General features: G+C 38.6%; 1 long non-coding RNA gene across 1 annotated transcript in view; it reads right to left on the reverse strand.

Moving 5' to 3' along the window:
• Positions 1–212: 212 nt before the first annotated feature.
• Positions 213–18,654, reverse strand: part of LOC114015886 (uncharacterized) — an 82,248-nt gene continuing 63,806 nt past the window's right edge. The window contains exon 6 of the long non-coding RNA XR_003560063.2: positions 213–291. This is a non-coding gene — a long non-coding RNA (uncharacterized LOC114015886). The remainder of the gene's footprint in view (positions 292–18,654) is intronic.

An 18,654-nucleotide genomic window follows, 5' to 3' on the forward strand; every position in this document is an offset into this window, starting at 1 on the left:
TAATGAGTTTAAAGATGTATCTTAAAGATATTTATAAAGAAATAAGTACTTACTTTGCTTACTCTGGCAATCAAACAAAAGAAAAAAGTCCTTTTCAAAACATCTTTTTCAAGGTTTCTCAGGACTATTTTTAAACTTCATTGCCAGAAGTAATCTACCACAAAGACCTAAGCAACAGCAAGAAATGTATCTCCAGTGTGATTGCTATGCATACCTTGTCATTTCTCCTCATAGATGACCAATCTTCACTTCTGTCATCTTCTAACTTGGTTCCCCAGTAAATCATTCTTTCTGTTTCAGAAAAGAAGAAAAAGGAAAAAAGAGTAAAATGTATGTTATCATTATGAGGGGAAAAAAAGTGACAGACACACAGACAATAAAGGTAGGCCTTCCAAAGTCTTTTCTGCAGGTGCGGAATGTGCTTCTGTAGAAGACCAGTGTCCCACTTCAAACTTACTTTGAAAGCCTTAATTCAGGGTAAGTGGGGCATGAATGGAACTTTTAGAGGGATGACTTTACCCTCAGGGAAGCACTATGACAAGGTTTCTGAGACTACTCAATTTAGCTGCCATAAACCTTGAACGCTTCAAGTAAAAAAGTCTCCTCTACTTCCACAACCAGGAAATTTTTAAGAAAAGTTACCAGATACAAGTATTTCAGCCTTTACTCCTGAATATCAATTTTGTTTTCAGTCCTTTAAAATTACTATAGCAATTGGTAGCAGAAAGTTTAACTGTGCTCAGACTAATCAATCAAGCATGGACATCAATACATCAAGTATACATTATTATTAAAATACAGCTTTCAGCAGTTTAGTCTCAGTAGCCAGTGATACTAACATGTTTTGATAATGCATTTGTGTCGGTAATACCTTTGCATATGCTTTGTAATCACAGTGAAATACAGAAACCACTGATTACATATAAAAATATATCCATTATGGTGAAATAACATTTTTTGTTTTCTTATATTGTGATAGTGATAGAACTATGGGGAACATGAAACAACACTCTAGATATATTATTCTGGGTCATCCCAAAGAAGTGATCCTATGACTGTTCTCTGCCTATTCATCAGACCACATGCTAAATCTATTCACTTCTTAACGTTTCTAGTTTTCTTCAGCTAATGCTGCTGCTGTTTTTTGAAGAGAGGTTACTCTTCTCCACAAGATCCTTAAAATTTGTATATAGGCAACAGCCCGTCAAATCTCCTTGAAATGTTGTCTTTCTCCAATGAAAGACGTCTCCCATTTTGGCATTTCTCCATCTGTGACCACCATAATAAGCAACTGCTTCAAGACTTTGAATACTTTCTCACAACCTCGCAGTAGAAAAATTATTGCCTTCATTAACAGAACAGGAAGATAAAGAGACAGAGAGAGGACACAGCTCACTTTAACTGTCTAAGTTAAGATGACAGAATTATATATAGTGTCAGCAGATACAGGGTCCTTCAGAGACAAACCTGTGGGACATATCTAACACAGGTACACTGAACCAACCCCTTAGGAGCCTCTCCCTTCTTCCCTCTGCATAGCAGCAGCTTAGGAATAACAATCACCTACACATGCACTTAAATTAACATCTACATGCAAGTGAATATTCTCTTCACTGCCAAGTCTAAGAGCAAAGTCTTGTAAAGATTTAAGCATCCTAAAGATGAGGTTTGGGTTACCCACTGTGAGAGTGAAATACAGTTAGGCACCAGAGTTCCCCACACAATCTACAAGAAGAGCAAGACTTCAGATTGGTATTCCCATGCTTGGATATCAGACAGGTCTTCATACCAATGCCTATTCACTACTCATTCCAATCTTCTCTTTCTGTGAAGATAGCAATCATGTTAATATTATGGTTTTATAAGCTTTGTTTTTTTCCTTCCCCTTTTTTGCTTTAGGAACCAAACTGTTTTTCTTTCCCCTCCCCGCCACGTGTTTCAGTATTGCTCTTTTACCCCACAGTATATCTTTATACTTTTCTATCATTTTTCCTTCAGCAAGATTTTTCTCTTATGTTCCTGTTTCCATAGTTCACCTAAGTACTATAATAGTCTGGCTTATTTTTCTCAAAGCCACCTTCTTAGCACTGCTTTATTTTGCTTTAGTGTCAGAGACCAGCTCCTCTTCTTCTGCTCCTTTAGTGACATAATACTTTGCTCTCTATTTAACTTGCTCTGAAATGTGCCAGTACATCTGTGTACCATTCTGAACAGCTGAAAGAATTTATTTTAAATTGTCACTCAGTTTATTAATAAAGAAGAAAAATGCGTGTGTATATTTTCCTTTAAAACAGAATATAGGTACTGTACAAAAATGTACGGGAAAATAATCTTTAGCCTCAGTCAGACATGGGGCCAATGGGAACCCACAGGCAGAAAAAAGTCCAGACACAAGATGGGATAGAAATGCTACAGATAAAGAAACTCTTCAGACTTGACCGCCTTAAAACTGTATAAAGAGTATGTGTTGATACAGTGCCATATTGAGATTTTATAGACATGGTTTTCAGACTATTCCATTATTACAGTAGGCTACAATCCTGCAGATGTTTAGACATTAAGAAATTTACTCAGTCATGTCAGTGTTTCATGACTGGGTCTTAAATTCCTTCTCCAGTGAGTTAATAAGAAAACCCTCACTCCTGGATTTATCACAGAAGAGCAGCAGTTGCCATATAGATTTGTGTTGAAACATGAGAATGTACAAGAAGAAACACCATATTAAACTTGTGTTTTCTGAAATGAACTATGCCTATGCTTCAAGGGCTTCAAGGACTTAAATATGGAATTCAAATTAAAGATGTGTTTAAGTGTTTAGCACCAAAAAAGGGTGCTAAAAGATAACCTCAAGGATTAATGGCTGACCGTGGACATCAATGTACCTGTTTTAGCTTAACCTGAATATGTATTTTTGAAGGCCAATGGGATAAGCTACTCTTTTACCATGGCAGGTTTTAATACAACAGGATTGTTATTTGAACTCTTGATTTTTAAATGTAATTCTTACACATAATGACAGTAGTGCAGTGCAAAATACCAAACATTGTATAACTGACACGTAATATCCACTAAAATGGAAACACCACAGTTCACTGCATAGCAATGCAAGTTGCTTACTTTATGGAAAGAAAGGACAAATTATTCTTCTAATTGATTAAAAAAACCCAAAACTTGACTGACTGGAACTCCATTATTGGGGTTTTTTTTGACCACTTGACAATATCATGCAAGTGTTCTGTTTTGAAGACTCACCACCAAGAGCAGTAGGTTTGAATCTACATTACCTCTTAGCTGACTTTCAGAAAGTGGAACTCCATTGCCCCACTTCTACATGAGTTACTTCCTCCATGCAGTGAAAGATTAGTGAGCTGTAATTTACAGTGGGCCTTAACTAGACTATTTTTCCAATTTTCACAATTTTTACAGGTTCTCTTCCCCTCCTCCTCCTCCCTGTACTGTTCAGACTGCTGACTAATCTTTCTTCAGGGTTTTAACATTTTTTTCCTCTGATATTCAAAGATCCCAGGTGTATGCCACCTGCTTCATGGGCTGAAAGTATTTGCTTTTATTAATTGGAAAATCTGAGATCTGAAACTAGCAGCCAAATTCCTACAAAGAATTAAAAGCACCTGCTCTGAGTGGATCTCTTTAGGGAAATGTTTCCTTTCAGAAACATACAATACTAACATAGCTCATAGAAATTAAATTTCAATAATCTAATATATCATACAAAACTTTCAGAGTCACTTCCTTGCTGACTGTCTTCCCACAGAAAGTCTTGCTCCAGCTAACTGCTATTAAGAATACTAAAAAAAATTCCTTAACTTGCCCAACTAATAACACTCATGTAGAAGAATCAAATGCTCATTTCTGTTTCACATGGACCAAAGCATTTGTTCACTGAAACATACTGTTAAAAAGCAACCTAACCACAACTGAAGTACAGGTCTATGCTGGCCATCACGGAGATATCACCTCTACCATCATGACCAGGCTAGAGTTATTCCTTTAAAATGGTTAATTAATACTTGCTATCTTGAAATAGGAATCCAATTTAATAAAAACTGGTTTGAATTCTAAATGGTCCTGGAACAATACAGTGCCTCAGTGTTAGCTTGCTGGGCCTGATACTGCTTTTTACTTTATGGAACTTTATTGAACTTTCAAGAAAAGAAGTATCTCCTAAATAAATCTTGGAAAACTGTAACTCATTTCTGCTTAATCTCTTCCAAGATAATCTTGGTGGAAGTAAAAGAACATATGAGAAGCATAAAATAGCATTTGTGTTCAAATGCAGATACATGACTGACATTTCAGAGGTAAACCCTACTAAAACTCAATGGATAAGGCTTAAGTAGGAGCTCCATGAAGTGGCACCACTAATCCCATTTTAGGAAAGTGTTGCTTATGACTATTTTTTTAAATTATTTTGTATTTGCCAAAAGACATCCTAGGTGTGATAACCACAGCTATTTCCTATGCTCATAAGCTCCACAGCCTGACTGTGCAACTTCACTAAAACACTTCTATACAAAATGCAAATTTTTGTGACGTGATGCCACTTCAACCAACAACAGAAAATTGCTTCTCAGAGTCCTCAAAACACCTGCAAAGACTAAAAGAATGGGGTTTATGCTGAAGCAATATGGAAACAATCAAGGCAAATCAAAGCCATTATGTAAAGAAGCAGGTTACTAAAAATTATTAAGAGCAAGCTAGTTACTGATTGTATTTGAACAATCTTGTATTCACTGTCATTGCAGATGAATGCTCATACAATTAGCTCATTTGCAAACGGCTGGAATGTGTGGACTTAACCCCTGTCTTACCTGGTGTTTGACAAGATGCACTGTGCAGGCCTGTATGCTAAAATATGTTACTGTGAATCCAATCATACAAATTGCAGGGTTTAGCATAAGAATGCTCTGGCCTATGGCAACTATAGCCCAGGGTGATTTTCCACACAGTGTGACTAACATGAACACCCACAGCACTTCTGCCTATTTATTCCGTATATGTACCACTTGTACTTTTTTTCATAACTACAGTCTACTAATCACTGCTGGAAATAAGACAGTAGGTGGGACAGACCCCTGGCCTGGTCCAGAATGTTAATTCTATAAGTTCTTATGATTTTTAACTGAGGGGACTGTGTTTCTCAAGGTTTTGTTTCATACACGTGCATATTGATATTGCCACATACTTCTCAGGCTGTAATTCACAATCAGTAAATGCTGTGCCACAGTACGAGCAGGAAGAACATCACTGCAGATGGAGAAGTGCTGAAACTGAAGTATATCTAATTTTTAGTTCCCCAGCATTTCTCTGATTCACTGCAGCACATTTCACAGTAGAACTTCTGGCTACTGTTAGCCATCAATATCTAGTGCTTCATACTTTACTGACAATTCCCATGGAAAAAGCTTTGGAAACAAAAAAACCCCACAGACATTATCAACTGTGCATTGTGAAAACAATTACGAAAACTGTGAATGCAATAGCAGATGTGCCTCCTCACAGAAATTTCACTCCACTCATGATATAACAGGAGCCACACAACTACCAGAAGGTTGTGTCCCCTGGGACCGAACTGTGTGCAGCTAAGAGTGTGTTGCGGGCTTCTGGGTGAGAACCTCAGAACATCACCGCTTTACAGCATCTTTGGACCTGCCTGGGGGAACAATATACTTTCCTTGTGAGCTATGTGAAACAAACGTACTGCTATTTTAAGCAAAATATGGCAAGGACCTAGAAGAAGTACTGACACGGAGGATTCCCAATGAATTGGTCAGGCAAACCAAGGTAGGTAGCCTGAAAGTGCACTTTTGCTCCTGTGCTGAATCAGCAGTTGCATCTGATACTGCTTTTGATCCTTTTTATATCTTTAATGAACAAGATATGTAACTTTTGAGGTAAACCCATATTCTGGAATGTGCTGAACAAATATTTCACAAAAGGGGAAAAGTTTATCTTCAAGTAATTCTGCTGTCAAATGATTTATTAGAACTCAGAGCCAAAACAGGTAAAAGCCCTAAGGAAGTGCTGTATCTTTTGAATTATTCAATTCTAAGAGGACTTAAACTCTATATACAAACAGTAGAGCTGGTGTTTGGGAGGAAGGTGAGGAGCAGAGTTTTATAAAAAAGTATAAATGAAGATTTCCAGTCAAATAAAGATTTCCCATACATATGTCAATGCAGTTCTCTGCATCAATACCTGAAAAAGGAGCCAGCATTAAAGAAATGTATACTTAATGACTTTGCTAATGAGGTTACTTCTGTATCACAAAGTCTGGATTAGCCAGTGAATCTTACAAACTATCTAATTTGAAAAATAGTGTTTGGCAAAGTCCGCTGACATCTGCCACAACTTTATTTAGCCTTCTACATTCCCTGGAGGTACTGCATATGAGTTGTTCTGCAGTACCACACTATAGCAACTGCAGACAGAAGGGAATGTAGACAGACATGCAAAGTGTTTAAAATAGGAAACACAGGCTCTGTGCTGGGGGCTAGTATAACAGGTGTATATATATTGGGAGCTTATATTAATGAGGCTTCTGTTACACACGTACAAGGCTGCCGGTAGCCTTTTCAGAAGTAGATGGGTATTTTGGTTAAAGTCAGACAGAGTAACCTCGTAGTAACCTCTAGTCTGGCTCACAGCCACTAGAGAGGACTCTGAAGGACTGTCCCTTGGTGCTGCATTGATTAGATTTCTTCCCATAATACATCCAGTGTTTTTACTCAGTAAACTTTACTAACAATTGAATCAAGAATAAAGAGTGAGAAGGGAAATAAAAGCTGTTCTGCATGTGAAAATGGACCATAAAATTAACAAGGTTCTCAACATCAAGTAATTCTGTCTGCTCTATTGTGGCCAGAAGATCAGAGCCTGTAAAATACATAAGCAACCAAGGAGAAAAAAACAAACAAAAAAAATTTCCAGAATTTATATAACATCAAAGTCAAATATTTAAACACACAACACCTAAGAAATCTAAAAGCTTAACTTTCCCCACTAACATTTAAATATTTCCTTGCCTAGATATTGTACCTGCCTCATTTTTTGGATACTAGTTATGTTGGCAAACACACATTTTTCACAATCTTTTACGACGCTGTGGAAATGTTAATATACAGGTTTCCTAATTTCCATGTCTTACTGTATCAAGAGTGAATAGAAAGCACATTTACAAAATCAAACAAAAAAGCCACACACTCTTAAATAAAATGCAGATGATAAACTGAGACATAACCAGTCTACAGTGGAGTAATTTTTCCTCTAAGAACATGAGCATCAATGTACTCTAATCTAGATCCTGTATAGTGAAAGTGCACTGTTGTCAGTTGGACTATATGGCTTTTCATATTTCAGTGAAGGCAGACTGAGCCTGTCCACTAAGAGACATTTTGAATGTATAATACTTTAATTACAACTGTAAACAAACTTTCACAGAAAATTTTCACGTGAATGAGAACTGAGAAATGCGAAGATTCACCACAAAAGTCTCTCAGACTTGCTGAATTCTTAATGACATTTAGGTCTTCAGTCTTTTGCAGCATTCTAATCTGCCTTATCTAAAGATAGCTGGTACTGTTGATACAAAAGGTTGGGCTGGTAGAAAATCAGGAATCTGCAGAGTTTGGTGATGGATTACCAATTGTTTGCTAGAATGATCCTTAGCTGCTAAAAAAAGAGGCCAAATCATAGTCATCGGAAAGACAACTGTATCACTGAACGTTCCAAATAAACAGCCCATTCATTTAAGAAAGGAACGCAACTTTCTATCAATAATGAATCATCTAAGCTCTAAATAACAATTACAAAACTCACCTACTTGGTAATTCATATAAGAAAAACTATGATCTTTCTAATATACACATAACCTATTATGAAGTGTTAAAGTAGAAAGGATGAATAAGGCTGTCATGACTTCAACTATCCACACTGCATGATAAATGATAAATTAAGTAAATTATTTTGCAGTATCTAGAATAAGATGGGAATATAATACATGGGATTTTTTTAATAAGGCATATGAGAATACACAAGTAATTAATTTGTATCTTCTCTAACAACACAAGTGCTCAGAATGGTCTGTTATCCAAAAATAATCAATATAGATAGGAAGACTAGATACCAGACTAGACCTTAAGTGTATCTACTCAAGCTACATGTTATCATACTGGGGCCTGATATAGTAGAAGCAAAAAAAGCTTCTTGCTACATGAAAACAGGTGTGTAATATCAAAGGGAAACAATGTTAATGACCTTTAAATACTGGCATTTGTTTGAAGTCTTCTCCCTGAGATCTTTTAAATGAATGACTTCAGTAAAGTAAGGTCAAGAAGCAATAATCAGACAAAAAATAGCCAAGTAAAAAGTCATCACCGCAAGAAGCCTAACACAGCTGATACTGAATGTTAGCAAGCCTTTTTGCTTCTAGAAACATGGCCACTGCAATTTTCACATTTTTGTGCAAAAACCTGATCTGATCATTTTTGACCCTTTGACACTAACTATGGGAGAGGAATGAAAGCTGGCCATTCACCTGGCACTAGCTTACATTCCCAGCCACTGCTGATCTGTGAAGTCCTTTTGAGTGTCCAAGCACTGTGCAAACTTACTTGCTTGCAAAAACTTGGGAGTCTACATTCAGAGGAGAAAGGTCTTATTTAAAAAAGAAAAGAATAGTTTTAAAATAAGCCTTAATATCTTCATGAAAGAAAATGAGATTTTTTTTATGGAAATGTGTTTTGGAGCTTAAACCAATTGTGTGGTAAATACATGATATATTTTGCACCACAAATATTCAAAGGCAACCTCAGTTTTTGAGTGTCATATCCTTCCTATAGCCAACATTTCCTTTTCAGAAAAGACTCAGGAATCAGACGCCTGATACACTCCACCATTATAGTCCGTCCTCTGGATTCAAACAAGCAACGCATGCAACTGTAGGGTGAATTCCAAAATATACACTATCAACATACCCTATGAAGAAGCCTATTAAGTCATTTACGCCATAGGCATTTAAGTATGATGAACTAAAAACATATGTACTTATAAATTTATCTGACGCATACATGTGCAAGAAGTAACAAAAGTATGAGTATCAAAATCACTAAAAAGCAAGCTGCTTCTGCAAACCACAGAGAAAGGCCATTTCATACAGAAACAGACTGCAGAATTTTGCAGGGAATCTAGTTTTTTATCCTCTCTACTGCCCTAGCATTTAGGGAAACTCTAGGCCAGGGGTCCTCAAACTACAGCCCGCAGGCTGGATATGGCCCCCCAGGGTCCTCAATCCGGCCCCCGGTATTTACAGAACCCCCCCGCACCCCCCCCCCCTCCGCCACCGGGGGTTGGGGGGGAAACCCAGCAGCCGCAGATGACTGCCTGCCACTTCATCCGCGCGCCGGCCCCCTGGTTAAAAAGTTTGAGGACCCCTGGGCTAGGCCTTACCCCATCTTTGAGCAGAACAACAGTCAACAGCCCTTTTTACAGTTACTGGAAAGTTGAAGACCTCAGCTGAGGGATCCCAGAAGAGAGCTTTTAATCTATTCAGTTGTAGGATGCATTATCAATACGTGTGCTCTGCTGGTGGAGTACTTCATGTCTGCTATTTTAGAACAGGAGTATTTTGGCCAGCATTGTCCTGTAAAGTTCATTATATGCTCCCATGTGCTCTGAGGATAAAAGAAAGGACAGTGCAAGTCCCACTTTCAATTTGTCAGCTCTGAATACAGTTTGTGACATTACACTAATAGGACAGAGGCAGATTACAGAAGGTAGGTGCAGGTAACTCACCACCAAGCACTTTCACTACCACACAGGGAAGTCTTCCTTTCCTCTTGGAGCATCTGTCTACAAGCCACAATCTTGTGGCTCACACACAGTAATCCCATGTACAAGAGTTCAAGTAAAAATAGATGGCAATAAAGTTCTGCCAAAAGAGGTGTCTGCTCTGGATCGTTCCACCAGCAAATGGTGTTTCCAAAAACTATGTGTGGAACACTGTGTGGCTGCTTTCCAGATGTCAGCAATGCAGACACATCTCAAGGAAGCAGCGGAACATGCTTGCTGCCTATTAAAATGAAACATGTAATGGGAAGGGACCTAGCGGACCAGTCAAACACAAAACATAAGCCCTTGTTATTGCTACTTTAAAAAAAAATCTTTGAGGTATTGCCTAAGGTACGGCTTATCAAAGCAGTAAACGTTTTAAAGAAATCTTGGGATATGTTTGTATTCTGCTTGCTGAGGCAGCTGTCCCTAGGAAGGATGTATTTCTAGGTAAAAATCACAAAAATATGCTATTACAGTTATGAATGCATAAGGCTAGGAAGTACTATCATCAGCTGCTTGGTAGTTCCAAGGTGGTTATTTTGAATTAATGGAAAAACAATTATTAATCCCCCAAGAAACCTAGATTTCAGACACTGAGTAAAAACTGCTCTTCTATAAGAGGAAAGCAAACCTTATTAACTCCTAGTTACACCTTTAGAGAATTGACTGGAAATCTCAATGTCTTATCTCGTAACCTACGATCTGAGTCCAGATCACCTGTGCCTTTGTCTCCAGTTTCACCTCAGCTAAGCTTCCTTTGAGTTCAAGTATCTTTTGCTACTTAAGTACCTATTTGTGGAGACTACTGTTCAACTGAAATTGCAAATCTCTTTCAGAACTTCCACCTTTATTTACTGATGGGCCAACAAGAATGTGTGAAATTAATTCATAATTCGCGTGAGATGACTTTGGACATTTTTAGTCTAATGTAATGGTCCTGCCAGTCTGACAACTGAAACATCACTCTTTCTTGCTGATCCTTGAATAAAAGCAAAGTCTTTGATCAATACTGGTTGAGGGTCAGTCTCAGAAAATGAGTGACTCAAGAAAAAGCTTACTCATGAGTAAATCCATGTGGAAGTGAAAATACAGGTAATATACTTATAGAGGTATGCTTTCACTGCAGTTGGTTATTCACTGGGATATGATGCTGATACTTTTATATTCACACTGTGTGACAAACCCTCCCAGTTAATATACTGTTAACATGACTTAGTCACATAGTTGTCATTTTTATCACTAAAAACAGTGATAGGTATATTTGCAGCACATTGGATGAACTTCAAAGTAATTTATAAGCACTAATAAGGAAGCATTAACACTTATTTTCGTAGGTGAAGAACACACGTACAAGACACTTATGTGCTTTTGTATGAATCACTGAGGCACAGGCAGAAACTGAACTCGAATTACCTACAACCTCTATTACTCCTATATGAACAACTACCTGAAAGAGCATGGTGGATGTAGGAAGCTGTCCTGAGAAGAACACAGAAAGAAGCAATTTTCAGTGTAATCCTCTTAAAAGAAAGTCTAGCATCTGTATACAATTCCCACCTCAAAAGCCAAACCCAAACCCCAACAAAACCCAAGAACAAAAAAGCACACGCTGTATTTCTAGTGAGAACTGTAGGCAGGTGGGGTAATTTCTCTGTCCCTCCTTGCTCAGTCCATGACAGCAATCCCTACCTGTCAATCAGTCTTGTTTGGAGGATTTACTCCCTGTTACGCGATTCCCCATTTTTCTTGCAGCTTTGAGATTTTACTGTACGTGTATGGGTGAGAAAGAAAGGAAGAATGACTCTACAGAAGGAGTTTCAGATGCTTTATTTTTACTGCCATACACACCGTTTTCTGAGGTGTTTGGCACTAAGGGTGCAATGTATTAAAATGATTGATTGATTGCATTTTAAAAATAGAAATACTGTTCTGATACTGGGATTAACTATTATCATTAAGATATGGCAGAATTTTAAACAGCTTTGAAGCTGTACCCTACTGTGAATGTAAAGCGCCCTTCCCCATCCCCCCCTTGCCCACAATACACACACACAACAGTTTTTCGTACAGGAACCAAGTAAATGCCACTAACTTCACTCCTCACACAGTAAGTACTCTATCCATAGGACTACAGTAACAACTCCATTGTGTCCTTTTAATTCCCGTCGTGCATTTTCAGTTTGCTTTCAGCAAACTTGTAGCCTCCCCCTCTTTTTTTTCTGAACAACATAATGTGCTGCTCTATGGGAGAAGCTTAATCACTGCTAGTTTGAAGGTTCTTCTTTTTAAATATCCTATATATTCTAGATCAAATCTTGGTTTATCAAAGGGGCTGCAAAATAATATTCGGAATAACTGGTGTAATTTGGTGGCCCAGTACAGTATAAGCAGGTTCTGATTCAGAGCTGGGTGAGTGACTGCAGCTACAGGGAGACCCTGCCAGCAGCACGTTCGTGCCAATAGAAAAGAACAGTTGATGGCATCTACCCAAGGTCAGCTCCTCAAATTCGGGAGCTGGTTTTCTTCCAGACACTGTAAAGTCGCTTGTTTAAATGCAGCCAGTCGGCAACAATTAAGCGTCTAAATAAAACATGCAGATTTTGTACTCCTTTTGAAATCTCCTCCATGCCACGCTGTTTATTTTCTATTTCTCACAGTCTTCATTATCCAACAATCAGGCTACAAAATGGCGGTCAGAGCGAGGCAGACATTTTGTAACTGTCTCATTAAAAGCCTAACAGAACAATGAAAATGCACTGAATGAAAAGAAGCAATCTGAGGAGCCAAAAGGAGCATGTAGCACTACGACAACCAAGCTTTTAAGCAAACGCTTTATCTTATTTTGTAGCAAAGTTAAAACAAAGCCGCACTGAGAAGCAACCTGACAGTATTTTAACCTTGTGCAGGCAAAATACAGTCTAGGGCAGCCCTTTTCAAAGACTTTCACTTCAGCAAGTACAGCTCGTCACCTATCTGAGCAAAGAGTCTTCTGTGCCCCTGTCTACTGTGTGCCATATGGACTCAAGACCACCCATTGACAGTGACTCAGTCACTATAATCTTAACCACATTCTTCCCTTGAAAGTCCAGACACTAATGTTTTCTATTACAGCTCCAGGAACTTTACAGTCTTCAGCACAGCTTTTAAAGCACTTGCAAGAAAATCACCAGACGAACATTTAAAGAATGGAGCCTACATCCATCTCTGCAGATAACTTTTCATTCAAATTTAACTCTCTAATGTGTAATAAGCTAGGGACAGCAAAAGCAGAACAAAGTAATACCATAGCTGATAAAAGCAAAAAGCCCCAAGAATGAATAAGCATGTTCCTTTTTTTCTAATTGTGTGCCCACCCAGGCTGCTCGTAGAAGTATTAGCAACTGACATATCCTAAGAAGCAAATATGCAAATCTTTAGGAAAAACTGCAAAACACATGCAGGTCATTAAAGATTTAGATACCTGCCAAATTTCAGGTTTTGGAGATTCAGACATTTTTATACTGTTCCCTGAGGAAACAACAACAACAAAACAAACAACAAAAACCCCACAAAAAAACCCCAAAACCAAAACAAAACCTACAATTACTTTTACACAAAAACCCTATGGTTTTGTCACACTCCTATAAATAAGAAATGGCTGAACAGATTTTGCTTACATTTTTAAATGATACTAAATGAGCAAAGCAGACAGGCTAATGTTATATTTTAAAAGAGAGGGATATAGGTTTGAAAAAAACCACCCTGTAATTTTATAATGAAAAAAGTAATCATTGTTGATTTTAACCCAGCTATCATTTTGAGGGACTTGCAATACAGAACTTAAACCAACAAAACAGGTAAGGAATATTACATAGGCATGCTGAAAACACAGGTATTTTACAACTGCACTGACATTAGAAGAGACTAAAGCAATGCATCTCTCTTCCCTCTTTTCTTAGGAAGGCTTGCACTCTGTGATGCTGCTACTTGATATTCAATGAACCATGTCATGAAAAAGGCAACTCAATGGGAAGAAATAGCTGGCCCCCAACAGCCAAAGTCAGGTAACTCTTCCCAGAGTACAGGTGGTACAGTGAACCAGCTACACGCAAAAACAGCTTGCAGAAGCTTATTTTGAAACTTTTGTCTCTTGGTAGTAAATGGAAGAAAGCTGGCGTGCGTGACTGCCTTGAAAGAAAACTACTTGGAGGCCCCAAAGAGAGCAGGGTAAAATGTTCTCAGAAAAGGGAAGAATTTACCCTGCTGTTTATATACAACTGACACATTTGCCAGTAACACTGTATCTCTCTGTGATTTTACATGTGAGAAATGTCTAAGCTACACACTGACCCTTCCCTTACAAGCCCCTAAGAGAGACTGCAAGCAAAAGAAAGGTGGTTTGTTTGGGCCACCTAGACCTGTAGTATATATAAAAGGACAGGAGGAGAATTATTACCACAGCTTGTACCCTCAGCAGAGACAGAGCTGCCCGGGGCAGGCACATGTGCAATGCTGTTAACATATGGTGGAGGTTCGAGTCCAGACTGTACTACAGCAAGCCCTGAAAGAGCCACGTCTGAAGAGTCCAGCTGCTAACCAACTCCCTCCAGCACTCACATGAAGGCTGTCTCCTACAATACAATATAGCCTTGTGTTTTATGGGAGATGTTATTTCTCCGAGACACATTTTGCAGCGTCCCGTATCTTTGCGGTGGGGCTAGCAATCTGCCACACTGCTGTGACAACAGGTGGGGCAGCTCTTTCAAAACTTGAACAAACCTGCCAAAATCCAGATGACTGCCAAGCTTACTACACAGATGCTATGTTCAAAGGTTACAACACATCTCTAAAGCCACTGATTTAAAAGCATCGTTCATTACAGTTGCCCTTTGCTTTTGTTACAAACCCCCCAAATCATGGAAAGAATTCTGACTTTTGTTAGAAACATGAAGAGAGGCCAAAGTTGATGAAGAGGTTCCCTATGGGTTGTGATCCTTGAGTTAAGCTAACTCCAATCTGAGCTGGGAGAAAAAAGCTCTGAGCTGACACAGGGTTTCACACTGAAAGTGTGGAAAACTGGTGGTTTGACAAGATTTCCTTGCAAAGCCAGGTGAAGTTCGGTGGTTTCTGTGATATTTCACAAAGAGTCACTGGGTGTCTTTGAACTTCAAACTTACAGCAGAATCCAGCAGCTGCAAACTTAAACATAGCAAAACAAAGATTAAGAAAAAAATGTCTGTGTGAGCTCCTGGGAGGAATATACTGAGTTTCACCTGATGACATTTGAAAAAGCAAAAGTCTACACACTCTGTTAACTTCAATTTCAATAAAAACACCACGGAGGTACAGTAGAGGCACAGTTGCATTACACTTTTGACTTACCTAAGTGAGGTACTGCTGGGTGGACTGCAGATTCCCTCTTAACCTGGCTGCCCACTGCTGTTCTTACAACTACTCACACTGATTTCTACCAGTTACATGGTGCCATCCCCACAGGCTGCATCACAGCCCCTTTTCTAAAATCACCAAAGATACCAAGGCTTACTTTCAATGATCAGGAGGGAATGAAAGAGAAGTTGGTTCTAGCCCTTAATTTGGAGAACTGGAATTAAGAAGACCAAACAACCACATGGGTTTAAGGTTTGAAGCAGTATTTTTCTTCAAATAGCACTTTTCATGTCATCTCCTCTGCAACTGCAAGCTTTAAAGGCTGATGAAACAAATGGCTTGGATTCAATTCCTTGAGGGGTATTATATTAGTTCACAACAGTGTGAATCCCTGTGCTATTTGGTGTCTGTTAGCTAGCTGATGCAGAATATTTTAAGCATCCTCAGTCTTCTGGTCACAATAAAGAGCAGCTTGTAAGCAAGAGAGGGAAACCAATGTGGAATAATACCATTTGCATGGGCAGCAGTGGTCTACAGGCATATAACTGATCAGCTTTGGTTTGCTGTATGTTAGAATAGGAATAATTGTATCATGTAGGGAATACATAGTATTTTATATATTGGAAGGGCTTTTCTTAATAGCACTGAAAACAGAATCTAGCAGCGCATACAGTTGTAATGGAAAAAGTAAAAATTAATGCAGGCATGCAGGTAACAAAAGAAGAGTAAAGGACTGCAAGCAGAAAAAAGAGAAAGATAAAATAGGAAAGGAAAAGCAAGATGATGACAGACAAGAGTAATGATTAAAAAACAACTGACAAAAATTTAGTTTAGAAATCATACTGGAAATCAGGTAACAGATAAAAAGACTAAGCATGTTAATTATGGCACATTTCTTTGATGTGCTTTTTTCTTAAGTGAAGTAAACTTTCTGAGCAGTAAAAAATATTACTGTTGTTTAATTTTGATTCTAATGTTAAATCACTAGAGAAAGAGGAAAAAAATCTTAAATTTTGCAAGCACAGTTTTGTTCTTTGTGGTTCCATGTCTTTGGTGAGCTATTCCTTAACCACTTGTAAATGCTGGAAATTACATATGCTGATCCTAGAATAATAACCCGTGCCCTCCCCAAGTCTCCTTTAACACAGGAAATTATCCTTTAACACAGTAAAGCTGTAAGAAAATTAACCATTTGTATTAAATGGTTAATCAGATCACCTCAGGGTCACTGCAGCATTCTCCCTAATGTTGTAGTTTCAGTCTATCTGGGTGAAGTATTGGAAAAGAAAAGCAGGAAAATATTTTGCAGAGAATCACAAAGTATCACATCTGGCTTTTTATCGTATAGTTCTGTGTCTGTTTTTACAAACCTATTTCCTAATGGAGGAGTGAATAGTTACACAGACAAGAGAGCGTCAAATTGATACAGCTGTGAGCATGCAAGTGCTGTGGTTTTGGATTGTGAACCTCAATAATACTTAAGTTGTAAAAATCATCTGGAATAAAATGAGCTAGAGCAACAACAAACCCCAGAGTGCTTTCTTGTTAGGTTAAAAAGTACTGGATTTACCATTATGACCTAATGTATCTCTTTATATACATTCCGCTTCTCTTCATCATTTATGTAAGACCAGTTGCCGTGACAACTAAAAGAATTGTTTTAATAAAGCAATGTCCCCCTATATTTTAAGTACCGCAGGTTCCTGAGACAAAGAAATCCACCCCACAACTCCAAAGACACAAATCAATACAACACAAAAAGAAGCCAACGAAAGGAAAGGAGAACCCTGCACACAGAATGAATTTTGCATGGAAGCGGTATTTCTGGTCCACAACTCCAAGTACACGTTTACTGCTTATTATAAGCTTTATTACTGATACCTCCTACATCTGTTACTTCCACCTGTGTCCCCACGGCAAACTGATCAAAACCTCTGCCTCTTAATTGGATTCCAGTAAAGTAAGCATAACACAACGAACAATGCAAGTATTGCAAGGATACAGTCTTAAATGCTAAGAGCGCTGTACCTACTGAGACCAAGGCATCAGTTAAAATCTGATGTGAGGTAGTGATGAAAGGCTGACGAATTGCCAAGGGAGAGCAGATCCTGTACATCCAAGCAAACAATCTTCAAACAAGACTACACAGATGGCTCAAAGGAGGTATGTCTTTGCAGGATCAGGTCCTTGTAGCGTAAGTAGCAATCCTAAGGTTTACTCTTAATTACAGAGATATGGAAGTGTATTGGTCAGTACAAATAAGCGGGGCCTGGTGGGAAATGCTGGGAAGAAGAATGTGAACATCTTGGTTCACTGGAGTGAAATGCTAGCTCTAGCTCTCTAAATTCCCCCTGCATGTTGGCATTCTTCAGATAGGCACTTCTGTGTGCTTTGTGCTGGCTTGGATTGATTTCTACCTATTCCACAAAGTTATCCAGACCACTAACAGTTAACAGAAAATGTACAAAAGAGAACAATCACACATTGTCAAGGGAGATGAAATTAAATATCCCAACAGACATTCCTGTTCATATGACATTCTGGCCAACAGGCTTCCTCAGATACTACAGTGATAACAATAAAATTAGTCTCATTATTAATGCTAATTCAGTGGGAATTTAATGGAATAAATAGTTCAAATTAGCAATTTCTTTTAGGAATTCTGGGCTGGCAACAGTAGCATCTGTCTCTCTGTAAAAGCAACAACAGACAGCTTAAACTTTAGGTTTGACACCTCTGCAACATTAAGCATTACATTACTAACCCAGACCTAGGTAATCACTCTCCTGCCAACCTTAATGAGTTTTCAGCCAGCTAAGTGAGCTTCAAACTAATGAGCACAGGTAGTATTAGCAGCATCATGGTGTTCGCAAGGGACTGGTATATCTGCCTTAGAAGCTTATCTCTTGTACTGACACATCCAGACAGTGCCTGGGACCCAGACTAGCCAGCCAGAAGCTGGTTTGGGTACATTCTGCTAAAATGCGGTTCTGGCAAGGGCTTCAACCTAGTTCTTACTTGTGTGACAGTGAATACACTGAAAAACAGCGCTTGGACTACCAGGATGATTTGATTAGTGGCACAGCATGACTGGATTTGCAGCTGATGCACTGTGTTAACTCAAGTTTGAAGTCTCTTGCCACTTCTCTATTGCATTACCAATTTAAACATCAGTAGCACTTGTTCTTCAAAACAGGCTCCCGAAGGATCAGCTGACTCAAGTGAAAAGCACCACTCCACAAAACTAGAGGATTTTGTGAGTGAATGAAGTTAACGTCCCAGTAACACTTGAATTGGGTCTGTAGTTAACACACTCAGAGTTATATACAGCTTTTATGCTCTTCCCCCCACCCACCCCCCCAAATTACTTATTTACTGAAATACTTTTAGAACTGTGTAGTTAATGCCATGTTTCTGATTTTACACAGGAGGCTCCTT

The sequence above is a fragment of the Falco cherrug genome, chromosome 5 (genome assembly GCF_023634085.1).
Source record: "Falco cherrug isolate bFalChe1 chromosome 5, bFalChe1.pri, whole genome shotgun sequence".
Lineage (NCBI taxonomy): Eukaryota > Metazoa > Chordata > Aves > Falconiformes > Falconidae > Falco > Falco cherrug.